General features: G+C 39.2%; 1 protein-coding gene across 4 annotated transcripts in view; it reads left to right on the forward strand.

Annotated features, from left to right (window-relative positions):
* The first annotated feature begins 8,054 nt into the window (after positions 1-8,054).
* INSIG2 (insulin induced gene 2) overlaps positions 8,055-13,401 on the forward strand; it is a 61,561-nt gene continuing 56,214 nt past the window's right edge. For 3 of the 4 annotated variants that reach the window (XR_003568494.1, XR_003568493.1, XM_027854674.1), the window contains exon 1: positions 8,055-8,128. The gene's annotated coding sequence lies outside the window, so the exon portion shown is untranslated. Of the gene's footprint in view, positions 8,129-8,390; positions 8,452-13,401 lie in introns of those variants that run through there. The other variant, XM_027854675.1, reaches the window with a different exon arrangement.

The following is a 13,401-nucleotide window of genomic DNA, read 5'->3' on the forward strand; positions in this document are numbered from 1 at the left end:
ACACACACACACACACACACACACACACACACACACACACACACACCCAATACAAAATAGATTCAAGAGTCATCTGCATAGAGTTGATAATTGAATTCATGGAAGCTGATGAGATCACTGAGAGAGGGAATGCAGAGAGAAAAAGAGAGGATCCAGATTAGAGGGAATGGGGCCTAAAGGTCTTCCAAGGAGATTTTGATAGTATCTCTGAATTTTTCTTTTAGGTGACTCTGACTTTTTTTTTAGGTGGCAAAATCTTAATATTGACTCTCAGCAGATTCCCTAGATTTCACTCCTAGAGGAAGAGAGAGAAAGGAAGCCATTCATTCCCTTTCCCCACTACTCTACCCAGATTTTGGTATTAGGACCTTGGCCAGGTAGCCAAAAGAAACAGATAGTTACTTATGGCCTTATACGGATAGGGATAGCCCCAATTAAAAGAACTGCTCCTTTTTGGACTATCCTCAGTTATACACTCTCTGCTACTCATAAATCTTTTGACAAGAAACTTGAACTGAATTTTGAAACTGGGGGCAAGTGCTATAATAATGTGCAGACGATGCCCCAAATTACAATGGCATCATTTCCAAACAATACAACTAAAGTCATTAGGCCTCATGATATTATTGGATTCTATCTCCAGCGCTGCAAAAGGACTTACTAACTTGATGTTTAAGAACTTATGTGAGGCCATGGTGTAATATTCCTACTTTTCCTTGATATGGTACTTTAAGATTATGAAGGTGCTTTTTTCATAACAATATAAGGTAATGTTCAAGCATTATTATCCTCATTTTCCAATAAAGAAACAATGACTCTGCAAGGTTAAAGTGACTTACTTAATGTTACATAGCATCAAAGCTGAGATTTAAAACAAAGCCTCTTGATTTTAAGCTGAGTGCTAATTTGCCAGTGTTTTTAGAAAATTAATTTATTTAAAGTCTTGTGTTGGTTGAATGCTCTTGAAGACAGTGCAAATGCTTGGTACAGTATTTTATATAAAAGTTTCTAATCTTAGTCTGTCACCCAGTTGCTTTCTTCCCCACGTGTGTACTGTTGCTCTGCCTCTTAAAATCATGAAGTCACAATGTAAGGAACCATTATTGTAATAATTAAAGAAACCAGCTAAAGATATTTCTGATTCTTGATTTTCTTTGATGGATGGTGTTAAGGATGGCTCCATGTGGGAGTACAACTTCATTCCTTTTTCCTCATCTGTGCCTAGAAACATTTGTATGTTTCATATGTATATATGTACATGCGTATGTATATATTCATCTTTTAGTTACCTATATTAATGAAAAAATGTATGCCACAAATACTTCAGTGATTTTTAAATTTCATTTTAGCTACCTCTTCCAAGGATAGAGATCACTACAACTCCAAAACTTAGCAGATGGCCTTTGAAAGTTGCTATGGCAAGACAATTATCTTTCAACCAACTGGATAATAAACCACTCAAAACGTAGTAAGACTAATCTAAAATAATGGATATTCCAAGTAATTTGTATTAGATTTGGGGACGTACAATATGGTTCTCTTGCACCACATTTTCTTTATACCAACATTTAAATTACTGTAGTTCATGTTTTCATTCATTCAAAGATTTAGGCTGTTCATATTTAAGTCTCACTCTTGCTACATGATCACATCACCTCCTTTTCTGGTCATATAAATCCTAGAGGATCTCTTTTATATGACTTCTTACCTGCAATTCATTACTGGTAATGTGCTATAGCCTGTTTATACCTACCAATATATCTCTCCACTGCCTTTGAATAAGCCACCATTTTCATTCTTTGGAAAGCATGGTGTTCTATGACTCCTATCATTATAGTATCATAATAGCGCTAAAAATAGGGGTTTTATGTAAAGGAACAGCTTGAGATCATTGATAACTCTAGGGCAAATTTCCAAATGCCATCTAGCACACTCTCTTCCCCGCCAGTCTCAGCCCAACTCACTCTTCCCTTTGTAAGGCTTACTTAAGATATATGTACAGATAGATTAACTCAATGAGATGCACATCCAACGACATGTCATAATGTAGGCAATATGTACTCTTCATTTACTTTTTTTTTTTCTGTGTGGATAGTTAGGTTGAATGATCAAGATTTCACTGAGATCTTTAGGGAGGTGCTTGATGAGATCAATGGGGTGTTATCCTTTAATGTGAACCTCTAGAGAGTTAGAGGAAGACTTCTCTTGTGTTGGCTAGACCTTTTATGAAGGATTTAAGAAGGGATGTGGACAAGAATTGCACAGGATGCCAAGAAAAGGATGGATGGTTATCTGTAACTGATCTGAAGGGAGTCAACAAATTGATGAAATCACACATCAATTAAAGTATTTAAATAATAAAGAATTCATTCAAAACATTTATTAAGTGCCTATTGTATGCAAAGCATTGTGGTAGGCAATAGAGAAGTAAAAAAGATTACAAGACAAGGATGGCCACCTATCATCCTTGAGCCATAATATGCCAAATAGCTGCACAAGTTCCAACAATATTAAAACTCAATTATAAATAATTATAAGTTAAGCATACTTAAGAAAACATGTTCACATATATATCATCCTATTAAACACTTCAAATCTCAGTGTTCTTTTCTACCCTATTCTTATATTGGAAGGTTTGCTCTTGTGCAATTCAGTGTGTGTGTATGGTTTGTCCTTCATTCTGGAAGAGGACATCAGGAAGATGATGGCATCACTTGCAAGTTAATTGGATTTAAGCGAGAGAAGGCTTACAAAGTCACCAGCCTCACTTTCTCCTCCAGAGCCATCTGGATCCAGTAGCCAGATATAGATCAGAAGAACTGGAGATGGCCCTGCAATTCAGTGTGCATCGTGAAGAACAGTAGTAATTTCTCCATCATTCTACTGATTTAAGAAAGGGAAATTTCCTGGCCTTTTGAGGTTATTCTATTGTTCTCTGTGCTATCTTCTTTACAAGATGTCCCACTTAACAATGATACTTTTCTAAGGAATTGGAAGTAGCGTGGAATGACAATAAAACAGATGAAAGTTCTAATTTAGGACCCTGGCTACGTAATCAGAACAAAGAGTGTTTTAAACTTTCAACAGCATTTTACTTTCTTAGGTTAGGTTTCCCAGCTCAAGGTCCTGGGAAGCTTACTATCAAGTTTAGTCTTGAAGCCCTGAGCTATCATTAATTCAAGCCTAACACAGACTCACCTAAGCAGGGCAAGTAAACTGTAGTTAGTGTTTATATTAATTAAGTTAAGGAATTTATTTCGATTTACTTCTTCTGTTGAGGGTGATCATCAAAATATGATGATAAGAAAGCAAACATTTCATTGTCTTTTCTTCCTCTGGTAGGCACTGATTGAACCACAAGTATTTTTAGAGGTGGAAAAGACCTTACAAGTCAACAAGTACTTATTAATTATATTTATCACAAAATGATGTACCACGCACTGTGATAAGTGCTGGCGATACAAGGAAAGGCAAAAATTCAGTATGGTACTTAAGGAGCATACATTTTTTAAAAAAGTTTTTATAAATGAGATTGTCAGAGGGAAAAATTGGGAGAAAAATAAGAGCTATGGAAAAGAATTGGAAAGGGAATTAACAACTTGGCACAAAAGGTACAAAATCTTGTCCAACCAACACATTCCCTGAAAATTAGAATGGACCAAATCAAAGCCAATGATTCTATGAGACAAGAAGAAATATTAAAACAAAGTCAAAAGGCTAAAAAAAATAGAAGATATGTAAAGTATCTCATAGCAAAAAACAATTGACCTGGACAACATATTGAGGAGGAAAAATTTAAAAACTGAAGTATCTGAATGATATGACTTTAAAAAAAGAACTTAGAATCTTATTTCAAAAAATCACAAAAGAAAATTGCCTAGATCCCTTAGAACCACTGAGCAAAGTAGAAATAGAAAGAATCCATCAGTCACTTCCTGAAAAAAACAAGCCCTTAAATGCAAACTCCCAGGAACATTATAGCCAAAATTCAGAGCTTCATGACCAAAGAAAAAATATGGCAAGCAGTCAGAATTCAAGTACCAATGAGTCTCAGTCAGGATCACACATGACTTAGCCTCCAGAATAAAGTATTGGAAAACTAGGAATATGATATTCTAGAAAGCAAAGGATATAGGCTTATAGCCAAAAATAACTTATCTGGCAAAATTAAGTACACTACTACGGGGGGGAAATGGGACTTTTAATGAAAAAGAGAACTTCAAAGCACTCCTGATAAAAAGACCAGTAGAGCTGTGTAGAAACTCTGAAGCTCAAACAGGAGTAGAGGGAAACATAAACTGGTGAATATGAATGAACAATGATGATTAACTAAACAAGGATAAACTACTTACATTCTAATATGGGGAGATGATTCATGTGTCTCCCTCTGAGTTCTCTCATCACCAGGGGTCATTGAGGCAGTCTAAATAGACATGTCCCAGGAGTGGTTCTGTTTTGTCTTGATCTTAAGAGAAGAATGGAAAGAGAAGGAAAAAGGGACATCCTTGAGGGACAGGAAGGGAAAGGAAGGTTAGGAAAAATGTTCTCACATAATTAGGGTGCACAAGTAGACATCTGTCAAGTGAAAAGGAGGTAGAGGGGGAGCAACTGACACCTCACTCTTAACTGAACTGGTTAAAGGAAGGAGAATACACATTAACATACACAGTTGGGTACAGGAATACCCAACAGGGAAAGGGGAGAAGCAGGGAGAGGAATAAGGAGGGTAGATGGAGGAAGGGATCCAGTCCTAAGCAAAGTATTAATTCTAAGGATATACAATATATCTATATATATATCTATATATCTATATATAGATATATATATATATATTTTTTGGCTAGGCAATGGGTTTAAGTGACTTGCCCAGGGTCACACAACTAATAAGTGTTATGTGTCTGAGGCCAGATTTGAACTCGGATCCTCTTAAATTCAGGGCTGGTGCTCTATCCCCTGTGCCACCTAGCTGCCCCTCCAAAAATATTTATAGCTCTTTTGAGGTGGCGATTTGAGGGCAGACCCATAAATTCGGAAATAGATGAACAAGTTATAGTATATAATTTGACAGAATACTATTGTAACAGATGATGAAGGGGATGATTTCAGAAAAACCTAGGAAGACTTGTATGATCTGATACCAAATAAAGTGAATAGAACTGTTTATATATCAGCAATATGGTAAAGGCAAATAACATTGAAAGAATTAGGAACTCTTATTATCGTAGTTACCAACCATGAGGACTAATGATGATAAAGGACTCAGATGGGAGAACGAGACATTTTTCTTTTTTGGACACGGCCAATATGGAAGTTTGTTTTGATTAACTACATATATTTGTAATGGGAATCTTTAATTCCCAAGTTGGGGGGGGAGGTAGAGTGGGAAGTTAAGAACTCAGATTTTTGCTTACTGAAAAAAATCAAATTTAAAAAATTTAAAAAACAAAATCAAAGATGGAAGACAATCTGAGAGGGGAAGGCATTAGCGCTTCAGAAGGTTTGGGGGATGTAGAAAGGCCTCCTTGAGTAGGTGGGATCTTGAACACAAAAATTGAGAGGCAAAGGGCAGGGGGGCAAAGCATTCGAGGTGTTGAAGAAAGCAAGTGCAAAGGCAAGGAGACGAGAGATGTAGTTTTTTTTCCTAGCAGCAACTGCAAGGTCATTGTTGCTGAAATGTAGTGTGTATAGAGAAGTACAAGAAGACTGAAAGATAGAAAGGGGACAAGTTATGAAGAGCTTTAAATGCCAAGTTTGATTCTGGAGGTAATAGGGTGACACTGGAGTTCATGATTAGTGGCGGAGGATGGAAGAGGAGCTAACAGGGTCAAGCCTTCAATTTAGAAAATTGGCAGCTGAGTGGATGACAGATTGGAAAGGGAGAGAAGATGCAGGATACTGAGTTAAAAGCCTATTATAGCAGTGCAGGTCAGAGGTGATAAGGCCCTGTACTAGAGTTGCGGTTATATGAGTGAAGAGGAAGTCTTTAATAGATGCTGTTAAAGTAGAAATGGCAATATTTGGCAACAGATTATGTATTTGGGGAGACTGAGAATGAAGATGTGACTGGGAGGATGGTGGTATCCTTGTCAATATCAGGTACATTTGGAACAGAAGGCTTGGGGGGAAAAATAAGTTCTGTTATGGACCTACTAAGTTATAGAGGAAAGATAATGATAATTTAATACAATTCCTTCCTTTATAGATGAGGAAACTGAGGCCCAAAAAAGTTAAATGATTTTGCTCAGGGTCATATCATTGGTCAGTGACAGAGCCAGGATTAAACTCAAGTCTTCCCAACAAGTAATCCAGGGCTTGCCCTACTAAAATACGTCACAGATTACTTAGAATAGTCCTATTTCCCAAATAGTTAATTCGGTTTTGGAAATTAACTCACTTGGGATTTTCTTATTTCCATGCCCAATCATCACAGAATGCAATAAATGAAATACGGGGCATCAGGCACAAGAAGTTATATTGTCTACTGGTTTTCATTAAGATTTCCTGAAGGTCCTATTAAGATGTATGAAAGGCTTGCCTAAGGCAGTGAAAGTAGGAAAGGAGAGGAAGGAATAGTTGTCTCTGTACGCATTTTGTGTATTCTTAATGAGAATTTTTGTAACATTTTCTTAGCATTACCATATCTGGCCGAATATATTCACACAGCTCCCATTCACTAGGAGCCTATGATACAGAGGAGATAGTTTCACAAGACTAAAAGAATAGAGGAAATCAACATAAATATTTGTTAAGCCACAGTTTGTTGAGTACTGACTTCTGATTTAGTCTTCCCCTTACCTTTCAGGAAAGATTGTCTTGATTAAGCCTAAAAATTTGAAAATCCATCCTACAGCCCCTTCTCTCTCCTAAGTATCGTTATTATAAAATAAATTTTTAAAATTAGATTCTGTGAAGCTGGGGTTCTGCAGTACCGATGAGGTAGCACTCATACCATCATAAGATTTAGAGTTGGAATGTCTTTCAGTTATCTAGTTTAACTGCTTCATTTTTACAGATGACTAAAGAGAGAGTCAAGATTTGTTCATGAGGTAATAGTAACGTCAGAATTCCGACCCAGGTCAGCTTAATCCAACTCCAATGCTCGGTCCACTATACCATTCTTCACTGTCTTATGCACTGTGGGGAAATTATTAAAGATGTAGAATATAATCCCTGCCCTCGAGGAGGTGACAGTGGCATTTCGGAAGACAAAACACAACGTTTGGAAAACACTTTCAAACACACTGCTAAAGGCAAAATAAAGTGAGGCAGCATGGAAAGAAGACTAGGTCAGGAAATCAGGTTTCTCAAGGCTGTGTCACTAACAGGTAGTACGACTTTCGGCAAATCATTTAATCTCTCAACATCCCCACGAGTAAATGAGGTAGGAGGTAAACTGGACTCACAGACAGCTTCAAGCTCTAATATTCTAATGATTCGAGGTATCTAGATCTCTTTGGTTGTTTCCTGGTAACTTCTGTGGTCCTAAGGTGGTAGAAAACGAACAATGTAACCAATTTCCCAACTTCCAAAAGGCAGCCTCTTTAAAAAAGAGGCCAAGTCATTCGCTGCTCTGGGCCCCCGTTTCCGCATCTATGAAAGAAGGGGATTGGGTTCCAGGGCTTCCCACTCTGGACCTAGGAGCTCGTGATCTCCACAGCCCCGGCCCCGGGGCCACCGCGAGCGCGATGGCTGCGCACCCTGACTGTGCCCGAATCACGCAGCCCGCCACCCCCACACCGGCCTCGGGGCGGGTCGGGCTCCCGGCAGCCCCGGGAGTGTGTGCGTGTGTGTGCGCACGTCTCCCTCACGCCCGCCCACGGACAGCGGACCGTTTCCTCATCCCATAGCCAGCCCGGTCACACGAGTGCCGGCGAAGCCAACCCACCGAGCCCCGCCAGCGGCACCTCCGCAGGGACCGGAAGCTGCAGTGCCAGGACTCGCGGGCCTGCGGCTCCGAAGTCGGAACGCGCGCGCCCGCCGGAAGCCGCCCTTCCCAAGCCTCTGCGGCTGCGCAGGCGCATGAGAGAGAAGGAGGGGAGGAACTCGGGCGAACCCAGCGAGGGGGAGTGGCGGCCGGTGGTGGTGATGGTGGGGGGGGCCCCGGCCGGGAAAGATGGCGGAAGCTGGGGTGAGTTATTGGGGGCGGGGAGGGGCGGGGGAAGGTTCTGGCGGCGGCACCGGGCGCTGAAGGGATCGGCCTGAGGAGAGAGGCGGCCCTCGCCGCGGGACCCCCCGGCTATGCGTCGGCTCGGGGGAGGCCCCAGCGGCTGGGCATTGGCGGAGAGCCCCGCGCCGTGGCGGCCGGGGATGGGGGCCGGGTCGCAGGGGCCTGGAGGGGGGGGGCCCCGGGGGCCCGGGCGGGGGGGGGGGGGGGGGGCGGGCCCGGGCCTGCCGGGGGGCGGGATCCGGGGGGCTGCGAACCCGGGACGCTGGCTTGGGTCTGTGTGGGAGGTGAGGCTGCTGGCGGGCGGAGGGGGGCTGCGGGGCGGATGCGCACAGGTAGCGTCTGTCCAGGGGTGGCCATGGCGACCCTGCAGGCTCAGAAATGGGGGGGACCATGGTGGGGGGAGCTGCCTACGAGTGGCTGGGGAGGGGGGTTAACCTGCTGTGCAGAGCCCAAGGGCAGCTCCCCCCTGGGGCCCCGAAGTTGAATGTTGGTGACTGGCAGGGGGTCTGTGAGCCTTGGGAATAGAAGTGCCTTGGTAGTTACTATATTGGTTGCAGCTGTCCAGGAAGTGTTGAAACTTAGTGCTGGGAAACAGCAGTTTTTCCAAACAAGCTTTAGGAAACGGTCAAGGTGGTTACCTTTTTTTTTTTTGTTTGTTTACGGAACTCTTTCTGAGGTGTATCTCTTCTACATTGCTACAAAGGGGAGGGGTGGAGTAGGGATTCCTGTAAATTCCTCGGCTACCGAAGTTTGTTTAGGAAAAAAATGAATTCAGAATGGCAAAGGAAAATGTACTCTTTTTTTGTTTGTTTTGAGAGAGAGAAATAGGTCAAGGAGTAATTAGATTATTATTTCAGTCTTTTTGGTTTGGCTAATAAACCATTGGGCAAAAAAATGGAAGGGAGGAGACTGGTGGGTATCAGAGAGAGGAAAAATCAGATTTTAACTCACTCTCCCTTCATTTTTTTCTCTATCTGTTCTTTTCTTGGAAATTTTTTTCGTAGCATTTTCTGTCAAAGTTGTTTATAGAGCACTTCTGGAGTAAAGTGTCTGGATCATGACATGTCTATTTGGAAAGAGGGAGATTTCCAAAATATGATAGCTGAAGCTTTTGTAGATATCTTTGAACATAAAGGATGTAAAATGTTTTCATTTGAAAAGAAGTACTTAAATGTCATGTGAAAACAAATTCCAAATGTTAACGGCATTTGGCATTGAAAAACAGTAATGGAATGGGAAAATCTTTTAGCTACTGGTTTCTGAGTGTATCCTAGTGTGCACATTTGCATCTGAGAGGCTTAGTAGATTTTAATGTGAAGTGGACCACAGTAAGTTTTTTTCCCCCCTAGTTTTATGGTGCATATCTTTTTCCTTAGTGTGTTTAGGTTAAAATATTTAACTTTGCTTAGGTACCTTCCGAATTGAATTTGTTTTAATTTAGGAAGAGTTAACCTGATTGGTTTACCAGACTTGCTGAATTAGTCTAATGATAATGTTACTATTTTAGGAATACAGTTCTAATTAAGAAAGCATTGCAGTGATTAACCATATGAAAGAGAAGTGAGGTAGTAATTTGACTTCATTATTTTTATAGCTTCTCTGTCAGAAGACTCTAATACAGGTTATCTTAGGAAATACATGTAGAATAGGGTCTTTAGTAATCATTTGAACACAGAGAGTACTATAGTTTGATTTTTGTAATGTTTTGTAGTCGTTAAGTCGCATCTGATTCTTAAAAAGTTAATCTTAAAAGTTACCTGTTATGTGACTTTGCAGTACCTATTTTCATGAAAAGACTTAAGAGCCTTCCTATTCCTGTGATATAAATTGTCATTAATTATAATGGTTGATTACTTCTTAGTAATAATACTTGTGTCCCACACTCTTAATAGAGTTGTCAGTTTACTACAAAACAATCATACCTTAGCACTGAAAAGAACTTTAATAATCATCTAGCCTTCTCATTTGTACAACTCAAGAAACTTAGGCCCACAGAGGTTGTGACTTGACCAAGCTAACACATCTGACTTCTAGTTCAGTTGTGTTTTTTCCCTTCAAGGAGCATGTCATTACAACTGTTTAAGAAAAAATTAATCTGAAAGGAAAGGTGGTTAAATAGCAAAACTTAACTTACATACAACCTTATAAATGAAAATTTCTCTATCATGTCTATTTTATCCTATATCTGTCTTCCTGTTGTAGAGTGGAAAAGACTTTACTTTTCATCCTGTTTAAGTGACTTTCTAAGGACTCCCAGGAGGCAGCATGGTACAGTGGAAAGAATACTGACTCTGGAGTCAGAAGATCTGGGTTCAGATTCTACCTGTGATCCTTAACATTTACCTGCGTAACCTTGGGAATATCATTTCATTTCCCTAGTCCAAAAATTAATTACAATTTATAGTGACTGCTGTGGAAGTAGAACCCAGATCCAGAGACATGAACAGTTACTACCTGTTTGACATTTGGCTTGTTGCTTAACCTCCGAACTTTAGTTTCCTCATATATAAAATCAGTGTATTAAACTAAATGGTCACTGAAGGCCCTTCAGACTTGATTTCTCTGATTCTGTGGGCCACATTTTATTATTCCATATATATTATCTATTTGTATATGAAATCATACTCTTAATCCACAATCAGTAATTAGACATGCACTTTGATTTTTTTTTTTTGTAAAAATACTGTTGATAGATCAGCATTGATCCACCTAAATTGTTTGACTCAGTTCCTTTAGTAACCAACAGAGTTTGTTTTTGAGGCTGCTGGCCAGGCTTGATGGTGCATTCTTGGCTCTCTAGCAGACTTCTTGTTTTGTTTGTTTGTTTGCAAAATTTGGCCTGTGGACTTCACTTTTCTTATCTCTGAAATGAGAAGGTTGGGGTTGGGTCCCTAAAATTTCCCATATTAAATTATTCTGACCTTCTTATTAATTATGGAACCTTTATTTTGCTACTCAGAGAGGTGTTCTCATGTAGTTTCCCTGACCTTTTTCAAGCAATTACATGAAACAAATGGATTCTCTCAGTTATAAGATTATATAGATGAACTAGAATTATATAAATGCAGCAGGTAAGGCTTATGTAAACAGTAGCAGTAGAATAGAATAAACAATTTTAGGAAGTTAAGAGATTAAAAAGCTCTAAATGAGTTCTTAATATGAGATTCATGAACTTGTGATAACTGTATTTCAATATAATTGACATTACTTTATGTATTTAAATACATTATTCTGAGAAGGGGTCCAAAGGTTTCAGCAGTCTACCAAAGGGGTTCTGTGATACAAAAAAGCTTAAGAACACCTAACTGGTGACTGCAGTATCGTAGATTAGATCTGAAAGGACCTTACAGATTGTCTAGTCCAACTCCTTTGTTTAACAGATGAGGAAATTAAGGCACAGTTAGGTTAAGTGAGTTGCCTAAGCTCACAGTAATGAAACTGAAATTCAAGTCCATGCCCTCTGACCAGCACTCTTTCCACAATACTTTGCTTTTGCTTCTATGAAGCTTGACCTTACCTTAAAAATTTAGCATTTATGCTGTTGTTTTCTTAAGAATTGCTTAACATAAAACATGTTTCCATTTTTAGAGATATGCACACAGAAAATCAGTGAGGTGTTAGATCACTTTGAGTTTCTCAGATAGTATTCTCTTAGCCAGTAGAGCAGAGGGCAAAAAACTTTGTGGTAACCTCTCAAAGATATTGACAGTAATCCAAATATAAACTATGTCCTCAATTTTGTTTTTCAAGCTTTAGAATGTCAGTTTACCCTAAAAGGTAGAACACACACACACATACATATATACATGCATATATATCTATACTTATCAACTATATTAGTTTGAACATGGGTTGTGCTTTCCCTCCCTAAATCTGGAGGGGATAAAACCTGAATGTAATCTATAATTAGTGTTATTTTTCAGTATACGTATGTATTTTTTCCTTTCCAAGAGATTTCATTTTAAGAGTACAGTATTTATTTAATATAGACTGTATTCAAATTAGTATGGTGTTTTGGGGCCCATGCTGTGGAAATACATGGCTGAAATTGTTATATTCTAATGTTTTTAGTAACTAACTCATTTGGAGCTGCCATAAGACAAAACTGTTAAAATAAATTCTGCTCCATAGAGATAATCCCCACCTTAATGAATATTTCACATATTATGAACACATATGTTTTAGCACTTGTTCATTAAGTCCTGGAGTTCCATTTATGGAAACTCCCTCTGAATCCGCTTCCAGAGAGTGAGTGGCTCTCGCTCCTGTCCCATCTTAATGTTGGGGCAGCTGAGTGAAAACCTATGAAATCAGTCTTCTAAATGATGATAATAACATTTATATAGAGCTGTAAGGTTCACAAAATGCTTTTTATGCCATAGCCTCATTTCCCATTTTATGATGAGGAAAAGAGGTTCTGAGAAATGAAGTGACTTGCCCTTGCTTGCTAATTAAGTGTCAGAGCAGGATTGGAATCCAGTTCTCCTGCCTCTTAAGTCCATCATTCTTTACCCTCTAGCAAACTGCCTGTCATGATCTGGTTTATATCTAGTTTGAGCTATAGAACAGTATGGATTAACTAGCTGGTATTGCCATCTAACCACACACACACACACACACACACACACACACATACATTATATGTCATATGCGTATGGTATAATACATAACATTTCTATTGGGAAATGCAATCAGACTTCTAAACTGCTAACTAAAAAATTAAATTTTAGAACAATCCTATTCATAAGTTGGGACTGGGTATTGTCTTGCAAGCATGTCTACACTCTTTGTAAAACTCGAGCACTGTATTTTTTCCAAAAGCAAGAAAGACAGTATTGTAACTTGGAAGTGCTGCATGTAGCTACACTGATAACGGTCTTTGAAAGGTAATTGCATTGTTCTCCTGTAGGAAAATACTATGTGAGTTCCACAGAAGCTTCTCAGACAGCTTTTTGGATCGTATTTGAAAGTTAGTCCATTAGGTTCCTTTCAGATAACTGGTGAAAAAAAACAACTTATCACCTGATACTTTTGAAAAAGCCTTTATTATAGTTCAGTCTATAACGTGCTGGTTTTGTTTCTTCTGTTGAGACTACTCTAAAATGTATTGCATATGCTTCATGTGTCCCACAAAATCACCTCTAGTGGTTGATAAACTTGAATGAAAAGAATTAGGGAAAATACTTTATTGTTTGATTTAGACAGTTCCTTTTTAAGATATTTAGACATGGACT

The sequence above is a fragment of the Vombatus ursinus genome, unplaced genomic scaffold (assembly GCF_900497805.2).
Source record: "Vombatus ursinus unplaced genomic scaffold, bare-nosed wombat genome assembly UNPS02010548.1, whole genome shotgun sequence".
Lineage (NCBI taxonomy): Eukaryota > Metazoa > Chordata > Mammalia > Diprotodontia > Vombatidae > Vombatus > Vombatus ursinus.